Source organism: Bufo gargarizans, chromosome 6, assembly GCF_014858855.1.
Source record: "Bufo gargarizans isolate SCDJY-AF-19 chromosome 6, ASM1485885v1, whole genome shotgun sequence".
In the NCBI taxonomy this organism is placed as follows: domain Eukaryota; kingdom Metazoa; phylum Chordata; class Amphibia; order Anura; family Bufonidae; genus Bufo; species Bufo gargarizans.
In genome coordinates this window covers 84,500,026-84,521,114 of record NC_058085.1, presented here as the reverse complement: position 1 = coordinate 84,521,114, position 21,089 = coordinate 84,500,026, and the positions used below count along the sequence as shown (strand labels likewise).

At 43.9% G+C, this 21,089-nt stretch overlaps 1 protein-coding gene across 3 annotated transcripts in view; it reads left to right on the top strand.

Annotated features, from left to right (window-relative positions):
* Positions 1-1,286: 1,286 nt before the first annotated feature.
* EPB41L1 (erythrocyte membrane protein band 4.1 like 1) overlaps positions 1,287-21,089 on the top strand; it is a 169,475-nt gene continuing 149,672 nt past the window's right edge. For 2 of the 3 annotated variants that reach the window (XM_044296861.1, XM_044296859.1), the window contains exon 1: positions 1,293-1,586. The gene's annotated coding sequence lies outside the window, so the exon portion shown is untranslated. Of the gene's footprint in view, positions 1,587-21,089 lie in introns of all 3 variants that reach the window. The other variant, XM_044296862.1, reaches the window with a different exon arrangement.

Sequence of the window (21,089 nt, the reverse complement as noted above, 5' to 3'; positions counted from 1 at the left end):
CAACTTCATGCCATGAAACACTGACCCAACACCTTCCAGTGGTCTTCTGCCTACTGTATGCAGAGAGGCTCTGGACATTTTAGAGTAGAGACACCATAAGAATGACAATGTGCACATCAGATGTTAGGGGGTTAGTCTACGATATACCGGCCACCGATAGGTCCATGGATATAAAGATGACCTCGACTGGTCAACTTCATGCCATGAAACACTGACCTAACACCTTCCAGTGGTCTTCTGCCTACTTTATGCCAAGAGGCTCTGGACATTTTAGAGTAGAGATGCCATAAGAATGACAATATGCACATCAGATGTTAGGGGGTTAGTCTATGTTATACCAGCCACCGATAGGTCCATGGATATAAAGATGACCTCGACTGGTCAACTTCATGCCATGAAACACTGACCCAACACCTTCCAGTGGTCTTCTGCCTACTGTATGCCGAGAGGCTCTGGACATTTTAGAGACACGATAAGAATGACAATATGCACATCAGATGTTAGGAGGTTAGTCTATGTGATACTGGCCACCGATAGGTCCATGGATATAAAGATGATCTCGACTGGTCAACTTCATGTTATGAAACACTGACCCAACACCTTCCATTGGTCTTCTGCCTACTGTATGCCGAGAGGCTCTGGACATTTTAGAGAAGAAACACCATAAGAATGACAATATGCACATCAGATGTTAGGGGGTTAGTCTATGTTATACCGGCCACCGATAGGTCCATGGTTATAAAGATGACCTCGACTGGTCAACTTCATGCAATGAAACACTGACCCAACACCTTCCAGTGGTCTTCTGCCTACTGTATGCCGAGAGGCTCTGGACATTTTAGAGTAGATACACCTATACATTTTGTGTTTGTATCCTGGACACCATCCGATGTACCAGATGAAAATAATATATTAGTATTGCTTCATGCCAGCCCAATAGGATATATAGAATGTTACACTATATATATATCTATATACAGTACTGGTAGCATTGCTGCACATAGATGGGACCTAGGATGCCAGCAGTTCAGCTGCAGAGCCTATTAGCTTGATTGCAGTCATTGTGAGTCCCTGCAATCCAGATGAGGCTGTTAACCCCTTGCAGCCTGCTGAATCAGCAGGGGACAGCCCATGACATCAGCTCTGGCTAGGGCACTGACCCCGCACATGCACTAGGTGGGGCATCATGTATATGTATTGCACTCCAGCATACACACCAAAGAAAATATCTTTTTTTTCTATCTGTGGAGGCTGGATCTGTCTCTCCTCCCTCCCTGCTCTCTCCCTCCCTCTCTCCTTTCTCTTTCTCTCTCTGCTCCAGCCTCCTTGTTTTCCTGCACTGCCCAGCCTCTTCTACCTTTTGCAGTATTCTCCGTGCTGCATTCCAGCTCCTCTTATTCATTTTATAGCAAGAGGAGGCTTCTTCTGGTTTTTGGGTGGGGGGAGCCCAGGAGGGTCCGTGCACGGTTTTGCCACATTGCCACTGCTCATTTTGCTCCGGCTTTGCCTGCGGAGGATGCATTCTAGACCGAGATCTATGGCTCGCTGAGAGGGAAGCCCACCCATAGCCCTCTGTCTGCTGACAGGTAAGTGACAGCCTTTTGCATGGGGTGTACACGGTTGTAGTCAGCTGCTGTCACATATGCGGAGTAGGTGCCATTTTTTCCCCCTAAGGTTCCACTTTAACCCTTTCCGCCGCAGGCCTCTCCTCTGATCTGCCCATTTAAAGGGAGCGATTAGGGGTCCAGTGTCAACCCTTTGCGAGCACCCGTAATAATAATGTCATTTTTGTAAATTGACTGTGCATACCTAAAAATGGAGATGCCAACTGGTGGCGTTACTGGAAATGACTGGGATTTTTGCGATCCCTCTATGTGGGTAACAGAAGGGAACTCCCTGATGATATGAAAGTGTCTGGATCCATGGTCAGACCCCCACCCTGGATCCTGCACATCACAAGCCGTCAGCTAATCCAGTGCACATCTGTCTGAGGCTGCAGTGCACCCACACCAGCCTCCTGCCCTATCCATGTCACCCACACCAGCCTCCTGCCCTATCCATGCCACCCACACCAGCCTGCCCTATCCATGTCACCCACTTGCTACCCGCTGGCACTTCACTGTTTGTCTGGGAATCTATAAATCTGCCATTTTTATTTTATTTTTTTACATACTGTATCATTGTGCAACACCACAATGTGCTGGGATCTTCTGTGAACACACATGCACACACCTACCTATGTGCTGAGGTAGGTACACACCCTTCATAGACAGTGATGATGCAGGCACAATGACACAAATCTGCCTTGCCTTTTGCCTTCCTGCTTATTGATTGCTTTGCACACCTTAAGGGCCAGTGCACACAAACGTATTTTCTTTCCGTGTCCGTTCCGTTTTTTTTTTCCGGACCATTCATTTCAATAGGTCCTAAAAAAAAAAAACGAAAGGTATTCCGTGTGCATTCTGTTTCCGTATGTCCGTTCCGCAAAAAGAATTGAACATGTCCGCATTACAGTTATGTGAAGGGCCAGCTGTTCCGTTCCGCAAAATACGGAATGCACACGGACGTCATCCGTATTTTTTGCATACGTTTGTGTGCACGAGCCCTAATGATTATAAAGTCATTAGGTGGCGCGTTGCTGTGTGCGGACCTCCACACCCATGAACAGGGGGGCGACAGGGGCTCCACACATGTACGGAGGGCACTTTTTACACACCTGATTGCACAGTGGCCAGCATTGCACGCATGTAATCTCCCAACCACTCCCTGTGCAATCTAGTGGGAAGAGGAGAGGGAGAGATAGTCTTTGTACACATAGGGTGTGACACAGGCAACACGATTTTCTTGCACAACACAAGCCAGTCATATTACATTCATTAAATGTACTCCTTCTTATTGCAATGAATGGATTCATTTATTCTGCATTCATGGTATATAAAATCAACCGTCATACAGCACTCAGGCTAGACATATATTAGGATTATTATATGTATGTATATTCAGGGCTGTTAATACCAATGCTCACATTCTATTAAAAAAAGCAACAAAATATTTAGGCTGGGGGTACACGGTGGCAATAAAATGGCAAATGTCATGTTGTGGTGTGGGTCTCTGACGACTGCCATGTCGCGGCAACCTGTGGGTCACAACGTGGCCATATTCACTATCCTTAGCTGCGTTGTGGTAGCATGACGCTGCAGTCTTATGTCGCCTGACTACAGGTCACCAAAATCAAGATTGTGTCCTTTGCCGGGAAGATACTGGTAAAATGAGTGTAAATTATATAAATCCATTAAAAGGAACAGGTAGCAGGTCATAGAGCAGGAGGAGCTGAGCAGGTCAATATATATATATATATATACACTCACCTAAAGAATTATTAGGAACACCATACTAATACGGTGTTGGACCCCCTTTTGCCTTCAGAACTGCCTTAATTCTACGTGGCATTGATTCAACAAGGTGCTGATAGCATTCTTTACAAATGTTGGCCCATATTGATAGGATAGCATCTTGCAATTGATGGAGATTTGAGGGATGCACATCCAGGGCACGAAGCTCCCGTTCCACCACATCCCAAAGATGCTCTATTGGGTTGAGATCTGGTGACTGTGGGGGCCATTTTAGTACAGTGAACTCATTGTCATGTTCAAGAAACCAATTTGAAATGATTCGAGCTTTGTGACATGGTGCATTATCGTGCTGGAAGTAGTCATCAGAGGATGGGTACATGGTGGTCATGAAGGGATGGACATGGTCAGAAACAATACTCAGGTAGCCCGTGGCATTTAAACGATGGCCAATTGGCACTAAGGGGCCTAAAGTGTGCCCATCCCCCACACCATTACACCACCACCACCACCACCACCACCAGCCTGCACAGTGGTAACAAGGCATGATGGATACATGTTCTCATTCTGTTTACGCCAAATTCGGACTCCACCATTTTAATGTCTCAACAGAAGTCGAGACTCATCAGACCAGGCAGCATTTTTCCAGTCTTCAACAGTCCAATTTTGGTGAGCTTGTGCAAATTGTAGCCTCTTTTTCCTATTTGTAGTGGAGATGAGTGGTACCTGGTGGGGTCTTCTGCTGTTGTAGCCCACCTTTCTTTCCCATTCTGACATTCAGTTTGGAGTTCAGGAGATTGTCTTGACCAGGACCACAACCCTACATGCATTGAAGCAACTGCCATGTGATTGGTTGACTAGATAATCGCATTAATGAGAAATAGAACAGGTGTTCCTAATAATTCTTTAGGTGAGTGTATATATAGTGTTGTGACAAATGATTCAGCATTGCTGGTAATTTATTCACTGTGGTTCCTGCTCTTTCTGTGCTCAGGAGTCCAGTGGGCGGTGCTGAAGAAAGTGCATACAGATTTAGCTGTCAGTCACTCAGTAGTACCGCCCACTGGACTCCTAAGCACAGAAAAAGCAGAGATTAAATGAATACATTACAAGATCTACTGAATATTTTCCCACAAAATCTACTGCTGAAGGTGCAGGCAGATTGTGCTGCATTGTCAATGGGGCTGATTCCCTTTGAGTTTCATCTACAGAAATATATTACCGCAAATTGATAGATTATATTTTAAGTCTTGCTGTAAAATGGCCGTCATTTCATTTCAATACGAATTACGCACGGACATTGGATATATCCAGTGAAATAGATAAATACCGTATCCCAATGTATGACACCCACTATGAATGAAGGTGACTATGGATAAGATAAATACTGTACATATATTTTGGGTGATGGTGTTGTCTGATTGAGGGCAATCTTAGATATTAGAGGGATTCCTCTGACTGGGACCTCCACTCTATAAGGGTACTCTCAGACTTGCAGAATTTTCCGCGACAAAATATGCAACATAAAGACAGCCCCTATGTTAGCCTATGCAGTGATAGGCAAACTGCGGCTCTCCAGCTGTTGCAGAACTACAACTCCCAGCATGCAAAGACTGCCTACAGCTTTCAGCTTACAGCAGAGCATGGTGGGAGTTGTAGTTTTGCAACAGCTGGCCTATAGGGATGAGAAGTGTCAATACCAGCAAATGCAAATAATGTTTTGTTGCACATTTCCTGTACCTGAATGACTCCATTCATTTCAATGGAGATGTAATCCGCACAGAAATCCACAACATAAGGCCTCTTTCACACGACCGTATGGCTTCTTCAGTGTTTTGCGGTCCGTTTTTTCACGGATCCGTTGTTCCGGTTTTTGTTTCCGTTCTATTTTTCTGTATGGCATATACAGTATAAAGTAATTACATAGAAAAAATTGGGCTGGGCATAACATTTTCAATAGATGGTTCCGCAACGGATACACAAGACATACGGATGCATTTCCACATGTGTCCCGTATTATTATTTTTTTGCTAACCCATTGACTTGAATGGAGCCACGGAACGCGATTTGCAGGCAATAATAGGACATGTTATATCATTTAACGGAACGGAAAATCAGTAACATGGAAATGGAATGCATACGGAGGACATTCCGTTTTTTTGCGGAAACATTGAAATGAATGGTTCAGTATATGGACCGTATACGGAACGCAAAAAATGGCCCATAAACGGAACAAAAAAAAAAAAGGTTGTGTGAACGAGCCCTAATTCACAAAGAAAATAACAATCCTATTCCATTGTGGAAAAATACGCAACTAAATCTGCAACAAAAAACAACTTTGTCGAATCTGCACCTGCACCCTAAGGCCTCTTTTACACGAGCGAGTTTTCATCGCGGGTGCAATGTGTGACGTGAACGCATTGCACCCGCACTGAATCCGGACCCATTCATTTCTATGGGGCTGTGCACATGAGCGGTGATTTTCACGCATCACTTGTGCGTTGCGTGAAAATCTCAGCATGCTCTATATTGTGTGTTTTTCACACAGCCCTGGCCCTATAGAAGTGAATGGGGCTTCAGTGAAAAACGCATTGCGTCTGGATGCAATGCGTTTTTTCACTGATCGTTGCTAAGAGATGTTGTGCGTTGCGTGAAAATCTCAGCATGTTCTATATTGTGCGTTCTTCACGCAACGCAGGCCCCATAGAAGTGAATGGGGCTGCGTGAAAATCGCAAGCATCTGCAAGCAAGTGCGGATGCAGTGTGATTTTCACGCACGGTTGCTAGGAGAGGATCGGGATGGAGACCCGATCATTATTATTTTCCCTTATAACATGGTTATAAGGGAAAATAATAGCATTCTTAATACAGAATACATAGTACAATAGGGCTGGAAGGGTTAAAAAAAATAAAAAATAATATAACTCACCTTAATCCACTTGATCGCGCAGCCCGGCTTCTCTTCTGTCTTCTTCTTTGCTGTGCACAGGAAAAGGACCTTTATTGACATCACTGCGCTCATCACATGGTCCGTCACATGATCCATCACCATGTTAAAAGATCATGTGACGGACCATGTGATGAGTGCAGTGACGTCATCAATGGTCCTATTCCTCTAAGAAGAAGACAGAAGAGAAGCCGGGTTGCGCAATCAAGTGGAATAAGGTGAGTTAATTTTTTTTTTTTTTTTTTTTTTTAACCCCCTCCAGCCCTATTGTACTATGCATTCTGTATTAAGAATGCTATTATTTTCCCTTATAACCATGTTATAATGGAAAATAATAAAATCTACACAACACCTAACCCAAACCCGAACTTCTGTGAAGAAGTCTGGGTACCAAACGTGCCGATTTTTCTCACACGCGTGCAAAACGCATTACAATGTTTTGCACCCTCGCAGAAAAAAACGCAAACATGGAACGCAATCGCAGTGAAAACTGACTTGTTTTAGTGTCAAAATCGCACCATTTTCCCTGAACGCATCCGGCCCCAATCCGCAACGCCCGTGTGAAAGGGGCCTAAGTCTAGCAGCACACAAATTTCCATGGGGGGGATTTCTGTGTGTTTCCATCAAATCTGCATTAAAATCTGCTTGCAGATTTTTTTGCTAATTTGATACATATCTCAATTGAAAAGGGTGAAATCGACACCGGAAATCGCAAAGAGAATTGACATGCTTAGGTCAGTTTCCACACGGAAGGAAAAAGCAAAGTGTACATGGGATTTTCTAATCCCAAACACTTTGCTGGTACTGTATCACGCTGCGGTTATTCTGCATGTATGGGCGGACTGGCCATAGACCCTACATGGAAATTTCCCCGTGGGCCAATAATGCCCCGAGGGCTGCCTAAGCCCTCCTCTTGGCTGCCAGCCAGGTACGTAAAGTTCTGATGCTTTCAGCATTAATTAATGTAGGGGCATCAGGCACTTATGCACCCGGCCAGCCGCCGCAGGTCCCCTCCTGAATTCAACTGTATTGCAGTCCTCAAGACAATGATACAGTCTCATACTGTGGCACTGGTGGCAGTATTTTGTGCTGCACTAGGGTAATGTAGGCCCTGTCTACTTCTGCTGTCCCGCCTTTCATCAATTTGGACATGGGGCCACTTTAAGTTCCGAGCCCGCCCCTGTCTGCACGAGAATCGGTACAGCAAAAATACGTGTGGAGGTAGCCTTACCTAGAGCTGCCGCCAGCACGTTGTCTCTGAAGGACCACCACCGCCCATTCTAATCACTGTGCATCCATTCATTTTCATGGACATCATGCAGTGTTTCTTCACTTACGCTGGGTTCACACCTGAGCGTTCGCGATGGAGCGCTCTGTATGCGCGATTGTACCGGCGTTTGCAATCACGCATACAGAGACAAGCGAACGTCCATTGTCGCGCGTTCCCAAAAGTCTATGTACGGGAACGCGCGACAAGACGCCCCAAAGAAGCTCATGTACTTCTTGGGGCATCGGGCGTTTTACAGCGCGTACTGGAGCGCTCTGTATGCGCGATTGTACCGGCGTTTGCAATTGCGCATACAGAGACAAGCGAACGCCCATTGTCGCGCGTTCCCAAAAGTCTATGTACGACAAGACGCCCCAAAGAAGATCATGTACTTCTTGGGGCGTCGGGCGTTTTACAGCGCGATCATACGCGCTGTAAAACGCCCAGGTGAGAACCATGCCGATAGGGAAGCATTGGTTTCTCCTTGTTGAGCGTTTTACAGCGCGTAGGAACGCGCTGTAAAACGCTCAGGTGTGAACCCAGCCTTACACAGTGGTGACAACAAGTGCTCATGGGTACTCCCAGCAATAGGATTCACCCCCTTACCGCCTTTTTTCTGGTAGCGCGTTGGTATTATAATAATAATAATAATAATGCATCATTGTAAAATGAAATAGTGTGATTTATTATAAAATCCTATTAAAAATTATGGCATAACCCCCCCCCCCTCTCAAATTTCCATATAGTAATAATAGCACCAAGACTGTATAAAGGTCTAGAATAAATGATTCAATCCCACAGAGGTGCTTCCATAGACTTGCGTAACCATCACCCTATGGTGAAATCTTTCATTTTTTTTACTACAATCACTTCGTCAGAGGTTAATATAGCATCTGCCGTCTGCTTGTCTCTGCTATGCCGGCCTAGCTGCCTGCAGCTGAGGTCACAAGACTCAAACACAACGTCAGCCATCTTTAAATATCCCCTCCAGCGATAAAAGGGTCCATTGGTGTTTCTTTTCTGTCGGATTTGACAGCAAAAGGCGTGATCAGTGCGGCTTCTGAGGGCATAAAAAAAAAAAAGATAAGAAGCGAGGATGGAGTCATGTAGGTTATTATATTAGGAAGGGTTATGTCTGAAAGGCGTCTTTGCAATCTGCATTTCTGGCTTCCCTGTACGGTGTGGAGAGAGTTTTCCACTGTGCAAATAAAAGAACATTTACACAAGATAAACTACTTATCCGTCTATTCAATTTGGGGTCAGGGGCATAGAAAGGGTTAAAGGGGCAGGCTGTAGCGGGTGAGCGTTGTGTGTGCTCATATGGGTTTCATAGCACAGATTTCTTCCAGCTATAATGAAACATAACAGAAAAATAACATGGGGGGGCCTGGCATAAGTTCACTAAGGCCCCTTTCACACCAGCGTGACGGATTACGTCCGGATGCGTTCAGGGTGCGTTCGGTGAAACTCGCACCATTTTGCAAGCAAATTCAGTCAGTTTTATCTGTGATTGCGTTCAGTTGTTTCCGCGCGAGTGCAATGCGTTTTAATGCGTTTTTCACACGCGTGATAAAAAAACTGAAGGTTTACAAACAACATCTCTGTATGGCCAGATTTAGAAACCTCGACAAACCTCTCAGTGGAGCATAACCCCACATCTATGGTGCTCTCTGCCGCTAAGTCTTTGGGGATGCCAATCAGGATATCCTAACAAACATTCTGTCATAAATGGCATCCGTATTCTGCTGACAGAACCCAACACATCATTGATGGATAGAGAAAGCTGAGTACAGAGCATTGCCTTCTCCATCAGTCCCATGAATGGAGGGGTACTGTGCATTTCAGCCACCACCATTCTCCTGACTGGTTGGACCACCACTAATCTACCAGTGATCCCCTATTCAGCAGATAGGGCATAACATTACCAGAATACCTCTTTTAATTGTCTGATTCAAGGGAGGGGGGGGGGGGATGCCAATCAGTGGGACATCACCAATCCCAAGCTTCCTATTCCTGGCATAGAAACTGGCTGTGTATGGTAAATCTTAAGGGGCAATCTCATACCTGGGATGGTGGAAATGAATTGCATATCCTATCGGCCTTCCATAAAAGTTTTCAGTGCCGCGGGGACCTGTCACATTAACATGATGCCTAAGCTGCAGATATCATGGTATAGAGCAGGAGGAGCTGAGCTGACTGATATATCGCTTTATAGGAAAACTTGTATTTCATTATTTTAAATTCCTGCTGATTCTGGGCTTTGGAGTCCAGGAGGCGGTCCTATCAGTGACTGACAGCCTTCCCTCTATAACTGTGTATACACAGATAGCTGTCAATCACTGATAGGACCGCCTTCTTGCAGTGAAAGTCCAGAATATGCAGGAATTTAAAGGAATGAAATACAAGTTATACTGAATCTTTTCCTATAAAACTACAGCATATACAGTCATGTGAAAAAATTAGGACACCCTTTGAAAGCATGTGGTTTTTTGTAACATTTTTAATAAAAGGTTATTTCATCTCCGTTTCAACAATACAGAGAGATTAAAGTAATCCAACTAAACAAAGAAAACTGAAGAAAAGTCTTTTCAAGATCTTCTGTAAATGTCATTCTACAAAAATGCCTATTCTAACTGAGGAAAAAGATAGGACACCCTTGCCCCTAATAGCGAGTGTTACCTCCTTTGGCTGAAATAACTGCAGTGAGACGGTTCTTGTAGCCATCTACCAGTCTTCGACATCGGTCTGAGGAAATTTTACCCCACTCCTCAATGCAGAACTTTTTCAGCTGTGAGATGTTTGAGGGGTTTCTTGCACGTACAGCCCTTTTCAAGTCACCCCACAGCATCTCAATGGGATTCAAATCTGGACTTTGACTTGGCCATTCCAGGACTCTCCATTTCTTCTTTTTCAGCCAATCTTTGGTTGATTTACTAGTATGTTTTGGGTCATTGTCATGTTGCATGGTCCAGTTCCGCTTCAGCTTTAATTTTCTAACTGATGGTCTCACATGTTCTTCAAGCACCTTCTGATACACAGTAGAATTCATCGTGGATTCTATGATGGTGAGCTGACCAGGTCCTGCTGCAGCAAAGCAGCCCCAAACCATGACACTTCCACCTCCATGCTTCACAGTTGGTATGAGGTTCTTTTCTTGGAATGCTGTGTTTGGTTTACGCCAAACATGTCCTCTGCTGTTGTGTCCAAATAATTCAATTTTGGACTCATCTGTCCAAAGAACATTATTCCAGAAGTCCTGGTCTTTGTCAACTTTATCTCTGGCAAATGTCAGTCTGGCCTCGATGTTTCTCTTGGAAAGCAAAGGTTTCCTCTTTGCACACCTCCCATGCAAGTTAAACTTGTACAGTCTCTTTCTGATTGTAGAGGCATGTACTTCTACATCAACAGTAGCCAGAGCCTGCTGTAGTTCTCGAGATGACACTTTAGGGTTTTTGGAGACCTCTTTTAGCATCTTGCGGTCTGCTCTTGGGGTGAACTTGCTGGGGCGACCAGTCCTGGGCATGTTGGCAGTTGTTTTGAAAGCCCTCCACTTGTAGACTATCTTCCGGACAGTGGAATGGCTGATTTCAAAATCTTTTGAGATCTTTTTAAATCCCTTCCCAGACTCATAGGCTGCTACAATCTTTTTTCTGAAGTCCTCTGACAGCTCTTTTGCTCTCACCATGGTGCTCACTCTCACTTCAACAGTCAGGAGCACACCAAACTAAATGTCTGAGGTTTAAATAGGGCAAGCCTCATTCAACATGCAGAGTAACGATCTACTAATTATGTGCACCTGGTGTGATATACCTGTGTGAGATCTGAGCCAATTTAAGAGGGAATACATGTGAGGGTGTCCTATCTTTTTCCTCAGTTAGAATAGGCATTTTTGTAGAATGACATTTACAGAAGATCTTGAAAAGACTTTTCTTCAGTTTTCTTTGTTTAGTTGGATTACTTTAATCTCTCTGTATTGTTGAAACGGAGATGAAATAACCTTTTATTAAAAATGTTACAAAAAACCACATGCTTTCAAAGGGTGTCCTAATTTTTTCACATGACTGTATCAATCTGCTCAGCTCCTCCTGCTCTATAACCTGCTGCCTGCAGATCGCACTGCATTTTCAAGTTGACAGGTTTGCTATAAGTGGGTATTCTGACTACAGGCATTTACGGCATTACCTGTGGATGATGGCTAGGGTCCCAAATACTGGCAAAGCGTGGGATTCCAAGCTACAGTGTGACAATCCGAGCCGTCTGCATACAGGAGGAGTAGTGGCAGAGAGCTGCCGGATTATTTCTGTAAGGCCTCTTTCACACGACCGTTTTTTTTTCCGTTTACGGGCCGTTTTTTGCGTTCTGTATACAGAACCATTTATTTCAATGGTTCCGCAAAAAAAAAAACTAATGTACTCTGTATGCATTCCGTTTCTGTTTTTCTGTTCTGTTGAATAATAGAACATGTCCTATTATTGCCCGCAAATCACATTCTGTGGCTCCATTCAAGTTAATGGATCCGCAAAAAAAAAAACGGAAATGCATCCATATGTCTTCCGTATCTGTTCCGTTTTTGCAGGACCATCTATTGAAAATGTTATGCCCAGCCCAATTTTTCTATGTAATTACTGTATACTGTATATGCCATATGGAAAAATGGAACGGAAAAACTGAACAGTAATGGAAACACAACGAAAAAAATAAAAAGGAACAACAGATCCGTGAAAAACAGATTGCAAAATACAAAAAAAGCCATACGGTCGTGTCCCATCCACTTCAGAGCTGAGCATATACCTCTCTTCTCAGATGCAGCCATGGATTACCAAACAGGGGTCAGGGGGCACCCCATTCTCCTATTAAATGTCTGTAAGCTATGGGTGACCCCTGTCAAGCATATGGATTAGCCAGAAAGCAGACTCCCTGAAAAAAGTGTCATTCCCGACTCATCTATGCATTAAACGGATGGCCCAAAGATATCAGCGGGGGTCAGGTAATGCTTCATCACCCTCAGTACTTCCCTCGCAGAGCTCAGGTTACCCTGTATGCACATTAAAGGGTTTCTACCACCAGAAATACTGTTATGTAGCTGACTGATATAGCGATACGCTAATGTCAGCACTACATAACAGTATGTTTCTAACAGTAGTTCCTGCAGCCGTTTTTGTTAAAAACGTACTTTTATAGATATGCTAATGAGCCTCTAGGTGCTATGTTGGCGTCATTAGCACCTAGAGGGCTCCGTCCACTAACCATTTCAGCCGCCCATCGCATCCCTCCAGCCCGGCCCGCTCCTGTTGATTGACGTGAAACTTCTCAGTATCGAGTACCAATTCCCGCGCCTGCGCCGTGCGCTTCTGTATTCGGCGCAGGCGCAGTGAGTGAATGCCACGCTCCTGGTGCCGGCTTCCTCATTGTAACGTAGTTGGCGCAGGTGCAGTGAGGAAGCCGGCGCCGGAAGAATACAGAAGCGCACGGCGCAGGCGCGGGAATTGGTACTCGATACTGAGAAGTTTCACGTCAATCAACAGGAGCGGGGCGGCTGGAGGGATGCCATGGGCGGCTGAAATGGTTAGAGAACGGAGCCCTCTAGGTGCTAATGATGCCCACATAGCACCTAGAGGCTCATTAGCATATCTATAAAAGTACGTTTTTAACAAAAACGGCTGCAGGAACTACTGTTAGAAACATACTGTTATGTAGTGCTTACATTAGCGAATCCGCTATATCAGTCAGCTACATAACTGTATTTCTGGTGGTAGAAACCCTTTAAAGTGGACCTGTTACTGGCTTGCATCTTTTCTCATAACTTTGTATTGTGCTGTTCCTCTGCAATTCCTCCTAGCAGTTTATAAAGAATTTGAAAACGGGGTGTTACCATTCCCTTTGTCAAAGGGGTGTGTCCCTACACAGTCTGACACTGGCAGCACTGATTGGATAGTGTCAAACTCCCGACTGGTATCACCTACTTGTTAATGTATTCATACATTTGTAGGAGGAACAGCAGAGGAACAAAGAGATTTAAGAAATTCCAGAATATTTCATGGGTAATATGAGAGTACTGTATTTACTAAAACAGAAATATCAGGAGAGGCAACAGATCCTTTTTAGAGATTCACATAACTAAAACTGCTCTCATTTACCTGCAGTCCGGTGACTCCTCGGGTTTCGTAGAGCTGTAATATAGTACACGTGAGTGCAGTCTTCTTCAGCCATGAGCACTTATACTTAAAATATGCCATCCCACACGTGTCCAGGAATAGCGGCCTGATTACAGACTTCTTAGGAAAACTTTTTTGTACATTACTTTTTATATTGTGCTACCTATCATATGACATTGTGTCATATATGCAGTTCAGATTGCTATGCCTACTCTTTCACTATATTTGTACATCCACAAGATATCTCCCCGGATAAAGTGTGAAAAACTCTACCCAAATATACATTTCCAGTTCTGGGTAAAGTTACATTTTTAAAGGGAGTCTATCAGCAGTTTTGACCCCTGAGAACTGCTGACAGCACACTATAGGTGTCAGAGAGAGCAGTGTAAACATACCTGTGCCTCGGGTGATGACCGAGAAATCCAAGATTTTATCCTCTCAGTGGCGCAATTGCGAGAGCCCAGGAAGCGGTCCCTTCATCTTAAGTGCCCTCGAATTTCTGCACTGAAAACTCTCCGACCCCTCTCCTCTGCTATCAGAGACAGCTCTTTGGTTCTCCTGGCTGGTGCATCATGGTGAAGTCAATGACCAGGCACTTGGGTTTCGATAAATAAAGTCTCTCTTTACAGAATAGATGTTGGGAGTTGCAGTGCATATAGCAAAAATAGGCTACAGTTCTGAGATATATTACAGAGTAGGCTTTTTCCATCAGCTGTGTATAGGAGCAGCAATGATGGTAGTAAGAGTTGGTTCACATAACGTTTTTCCCATCCGTTTAACATATCCCCTAAAAAAGTATACATTAAACGGATGCCTCAGACTGATGCCATACAGTGGCATCCGTTCACCATAGAGTTCCATTGTAAAAAAAAAAAAAAAAAGGTATACTTTTTTACCGGACTGTGCAGGATACAAGAACGTGGTGTGCTGCGTTTTTGTATCCTTTTTTTTTTCTCTAAAATATACGTCAAACTGAGGCATTAAACGTGATGTGAACCCACCCTTATCTCACTGTAAATGCCCAGTCCGTCTCCAAAGTGTTATCCACATGCAGTAAAGTCTTTTGCCATAAACGAGCATTACCTGTCCAGCACAGCCTTGGTTCTCAACCATCTATAAATGTACGGTCTCCTTCTCTCAGGGGTAGTCTTTCAGTCAGTTGCTTTTCTGGCATCTTTTAGTTTCACGCATGAAGATTCCATAGTTTTAAGGAGCTCACACAAGCATGTCCTCGCTGTAGGCTGATCAGCAAAGACCCTCTAACCAGGGGGTAGGACTAGCCCATCACTCTGGCAACTACACTAAGACTGCCAGTTTTATCTATCACTAAGTGAATGGTATCATTACATGCGCCAGTTTTTTGTCGCACTTTACGCCAGAGTACTGGAGTGCAGGCTTTGCATCATATTTACGAACTGTTTTACAATCTTTTCTAAGCATTTTATCTTTTCCGACAAGGGGGCGTGGCTTTGCTGGAAAAGGGGACGTGGTCTAAATGCAGCACCATGCACCAAAAATGTGCCTAAAACTAGGCCAAATTTTTGTTGGTGTAAACATAGATTTTTTTCTGGCGCACAGAACCAGTCATGCATCCCCGCAGGTTACATATTATTTATAATTAGGCTAATTGCATTTGAATCTGATCATCTATAAAGCCTTAATAGTCAAGTGAGTAATTGGCTCCTAGGGTGTTGGCCTAAAGGGTTGTCCAAGATCACAATACTGACAGCCTATCCTTAGACGGCCATTTCAAACAGCTAATTGTCCAGGCTGCTGAGAACCAGACCCCAACCAATCTAATTATGAAAGCCTATCCCAGTGATGACTAACCTCCGGCACGCCAGCTGTGGTAAAACTACAACTCCCAAGATGCACACTTGCTTGTCTTTTCTCAAAACTCCTTAGAAATGAATAGAGCATGCTGGGAGTCGTAGTTTCACCACAACTGGAGTGCCGGAGGTTAGCCATCACTGGCCTATTTTAAGGACAGACCATCCATATTGTGATCTATGGACAATCCCTTTAACATACTATCACTATGGTAAATAGCTGCTCTGTAGATACAATCTAGAGCAGCTTTGAGCAGGGATCGGTGAATTATTACGCAATTGTTTCATTATTTCGAAAAGAGGTAAGTCTTAGGTAAATACACTGCACTTATGGCAGTAAGTGAACCTTATAAAATGATAGCTGGGTCTTAGTTTCTTTGTGTGTTTTCATGTACCCAGGATTTCTAAATAAAATGCAGTGAATGTTCACCATTCAATACCATTTTGTATGTTTATCTAAAAAAAACCTCAGTGCTGATTAATTACTTAAAATATTTGATTACATCGGTCTGAGCGCCTTTTTTTTTTTTGTGCAGACCTCCAAATGCCCTGCACGTACATAGATACATAGATTTAAAGATACAGGAGAACTGCAGCTACCACCAGGGGGCGCCTAGAGGGTTACTGCACATTGGTATATATTGAGCTCACAGTATTCGGTGAGCTCTGCAGCTCCCTCTAGTTAGTGTTGACTGCATTCATATCTTACAGTGCTGCCCATAATTATTCATACCCCAGGCAAATTTTGACTTAAAGGGAACCTGTCACCGGGATTTTGGGTACAGAGCAGAGGACATGGGTTGCTAGATGGCCGCTAGCACATCCGCAATACCCAGTCCCCATAGCTCTGTGTGCTTTTATTGTGTAAAAAAAACGATTTGATACATATGCAAATTAACCTGAGATGAGTCCTGTACGTGAGATGAGTCAGGGACAGGACTCATCTCAGGTTAATTTGCATATGTATCAAATCTATTTTTTTACACAATAAAAGCACACAGAGCTATGAGGACTGGGTATTGCGGATGTGCTAGCGGCCATCTAGCAACCCATGTCCTCAGCTCTATACCCAAAATCCCGGTGACAGGTTCCCTTTAAAGTTACTTTTATTCAACCAGCAAGTAATTTTTTGACGGGAAATTACATAGGTGTCTCCCAAAAGATAATAAGACGATGTACAAGAGGCATTATTGTGGAAAAAAAAAAAATCTCAGCTTTTATTTACATTTGAGCAAAAAGTGTCCAGTCCAAAATTCTTCATACCCTTCCCAATAATCAATAGAAAAGTATTTATTGGCTATTACAGTAATCAAACGCTTCCTATAATTGCAGACCAGCTTTTTGCATGTCTCCACAGGTATTTTTGCCCATTTATCTTTAGCAATGAGCTCCAAATCTTTCAGGTTGGAGGGTCTTCTTGCCATCACCCTGATCTTTAGCTCCCTCCACAGATTCTCAATTGGATTCAAGTCTGGATTCTGGCTGTGTCACTCCAAAACGTTAATGTTGTTGTCTGCTAACCATTTCTTCACCACTTTTCCTGTGTGTTTTGGGTCATTGTCATGCTGAAATGTCTACTGGTGCCCAAGGCCAAGTTTCTCTGCAGACTGCCTGATGTTGTCGTTGAGAATCCTCATGTATTGCTCTTTTTTCATGGTGCCGGTTACTGTGATTAGGTTCCCTGGTCCATTGGCTGAAAAACAGCCCCAAAGCATTAGGTTCCCACCACCATGTTTGACAGTGGGGATGGTGTTCTTTTGGTTGAAGGATTCTCCTTCATACTGCTGTCTTGAGATGTTATTAATTGGAATAAGGCCTCATGCACACGACTGTGCTGTTTTCGCAGTCCACAAACTGCAGATCCGCAAAAAACAGAAGCCGCCCATGTGTCTTCCGCAGTTTGCAGAACGGAAGGCCCATTGTAGACATGCCTATTCTTGTCCGCAAAACGGACAAGAATAGGACATGCTATATTTTTTTTTTGCGGGGCCTCATAACGGAGCAACGGATGCTGACAGCCCATTGAAGTGAATAGGTCCGCACCCGAGCCGCAAAAACTGAGGCTCAGATGTGGACCCGAAAAACGGTCGTGTGAATGAGGCGTAAGATTGTGATAATTATTGCAACTTTTTAAGAATGTCAAAGTGTGCATTTTATCAAAACTGTTGTAAAAGAAAACTAGTATAGTTGCCCTTAGCAACCAGTCAGATTCCACTTTTTATCCTCCATAGCTCCTTTAGAAAATGGAAGGTGGAATCTGATTGGTTGCTATGGGCAACTAAGCCAGTTTTTTTCTTTACACCAGTTTTGATACATCTCCCCCAAAGTTGATAAATTTGGCTTTATTCAGCTCAACAGACTAACTACACTCACTTTCTCATCCACTTTTTAAAACTGGGGGGAGTGGTGTAAAAATGTTAAATGTTCTACAGTTTTTGCACTAATAAGCCCCAAAATTGGAAAACTCTGGCAACTTTTTGAAGCCTGAATTCTAGAAAATCTGCCCTATAGCTCTCCTTACATCTCTGAATCAACATGTGTATGGCCAGTTTTACTAGAGATATGTCAAACCTGAATGCTGTCCCTCTATTGCAAGAGGTTGTTCACTCAGCGTTTGGTGCAGGCAGAATTTGGCATGGATTCTGCACCAAAAATCCCCTTCCCATTGTTTTAAGTACATTCTTGGCATGTTTCTGCTATAAACCACGGCTGTATCAACAACAGTGCAGCCTCCAGTAAAAACACTGGGAGGTGGATTTCGCTCGGCTGGTGGCTTTTTGGTGTGGAATCCTTGCCAAATTTTGCCTGCACAGAACACTGTGTGAACGACCCCAAAGGCCTCTTTCACACGAACGATACGTATTAGGTCCGGATGCGTTCAGGGTGCGTTCAGTGAAACTCGCACCATTTTGCATGGAAGTTCAGTCAGTTAGGCCTCTTTCAGACAGGCGTTGCGGGAAAATGTGCGGGTGCGTTGCGGGAACACCCGCAATTTTTCTGCGCGAGTGCAAAACATTGTAATGCGTTTTGCACTCTCGTGAGAAAAATCGTGCATGTTTGGTACCCAAACCCAAACTTCTTCACAGAAGTTCACAGAAGTTTGGGTCTGGAATCGGTGTTCTGTAGATTATATTATTTTCCCTTATAGCATGGTTATAAGGGAAAATAATAGCATTCTGAATACAGAATGCATAGTAAAATAGCGCTGGAGGGGTTAAAAAATAAAAATTTAACTCACCTTAGTCCACTTGATCGCGCAGCCCGGCATCTCCTTCTGTCTCCTTTGCTGAACAGCACCTGTGGTGAGCATTCATTTCAGGAACAGGACCTGTGGTGACGTCACTCCGGTCATCACATGATCCATCACCATGGTAAAAGATCATGTGATGGAACATGTGATGACCGCAGTGACGTCACCACAGGTCCTGTTCAGCAAAGGAGACAAACGAGATGCCGGGCAGCGCGATCAAGTGGACTAAGGTGAGTTAAATTTCCAGCCCTATTGTACTATGCATTCTATATTCTGAATGCTATTATTTTCCCTTATAACCATGTTATAAGAGAAAATAATAATGATCAGGTCTCCATCCCGAACGTCTCATAGCAACCGTGCGTGAAAATCGCACCGCATCCGCTCTTGCTTGCGGATGCTTGCGATTTTCACGCAACCCCATTCATTTCTATGGGGCCTGCGTTATGTGAAAAACGCACAAAATAGAGCATGCTGCGATTTTCACGCAACGCATAAATGATGCGTGAAAATCACCGCTCATGTGAACAGCCCCATAGAAATGAATGGGTCAGGATTCAGTGCGGGTGCAATGCGTTCAACTCACGCATCGCATCCGCGTGAAATACTCGCCCGTGTGAAAGGGGCCTTATGTCTGCGATTGCGTTCAGTTGTTCAGTTTTTTCCACACGCGTCATAAAAAACTGAATGTTTACAAATAACATCTCTTAGCAACCATCAGTGAAAAACGCATTCACTTCTATGGGGCCAGTGTGGGTGCTATGTGTTTACGTCACGCATTGCACCCGCGTGGTAAACTTGCTTGTGTGGAAGGGGCCTTAAACAATAATAAACCAGCCAAAATACACTGGAGGTCATTTACTGGCGTTTTATGCCAATCTTTGATTCCCCCTGTGCTGCCAAAGGGTGCTCCTAATTTATGACGAGACGTGCACCTCATCATAAATAAGGCGCACTTTTAGCAGTCCGTGTGCCTGGCGTGAAAACTACTTCGGCCTCTGACTGGAGTAGTTTTTCCCCAACATTTACACCTGTTTCCAGACGTAAATGTTAGTAAATTTGCCCGGGCTGATCTCCCGCCCTCCCAAGTGGCGAGGACGGTATAAAAGCACCTGTGCTTAGGGGTTTTAAAAGTCGCAACTTTTTTTAACGTAAAAAACTGATGTAGGGGTGTTAGTAAATTACCCCCACTGTATGCCACAGTGACATAACACATTTATTTTTGGACCTTTATTTCCCCAAAATGTGTGTAATATAATAACTGCAAAAACATCACTAAGGAAATTCAGTGGTCCAAAAAGTAATACCTGAAACTGGATGAAGGGTGTGTACTTTGTTGACAGCGTAAGTTTTAGGTGTATCCCTATGGTTGGCACCAGGTGTGCTGCTCGTGTTCCGACCTGTGTAGTGAGGGCGTTTAAGGGGCATCTCAGGGTGTGTAAGAAGTTTAGGCCTTTATTATGTAAGGAGCAATGTACCTGTCTTATGTAAACAGAATCCAGCTTTACTATGCTCTCCACGATCTTCCCTATGCGTGATCGTGTACTCAGAAGAATGTGCCTAACAATATTTTGGAATTAAAAGGAAGAATTTAGGCACTGGTCTTCAAGTTGTGACTCTCCAGTTGTTGCAAAACTACAACTCCCAGCATGTCCTGACAGTGCAGAGAATCTTATCCGAGTTAAGAAAGGACGTAGTTTGTTAGTAAAGTATAATCTTGATGATCTTCGAACATCTGTCAGCAGATTTGTACCTATGAAACTGGCCGACCTGTATGTTGGCAGCTGAAGGCATCTGTGTTGGTCCGATGATCATATGTGCCCGCACTGCTGAGAAAAATTATGTTTTATTACGGTATATGCAAATGAGTTTCTAGGTACAACGGGGGCTTTGCTGTTACAGTTAGGGCTCACAAACATATTTTCTTTCCGTGTCCATTCAGTTTTTTTTTTTTTTTTTGGACCATATGCAGAACCATTCATTTCAATGGCTCCGCAAAAAAAGGAAGTTACTCCGTGTGCATTCCGTTTCCGTATGTCCGTTCTGCAAAAAATTAGAACATGTCCTATTATTGTCTGCATTATGGACAAGGATAGTACTGTTCTATTAGGGGCCAGCTGTTTCATTAAATATGGAATGCACACAGACGTCATCCGTATTTTTTGCAGATCTGTTTTTGTGGACCGCAAAATCCATACAGTCGTGTGCATGAGCCCTTAGACCAGGCATGCTCAACCTGCGGCCCTCCAGCTGTTGCAAAACTACAACTCCCAGCATGCCCGAACAGCTTG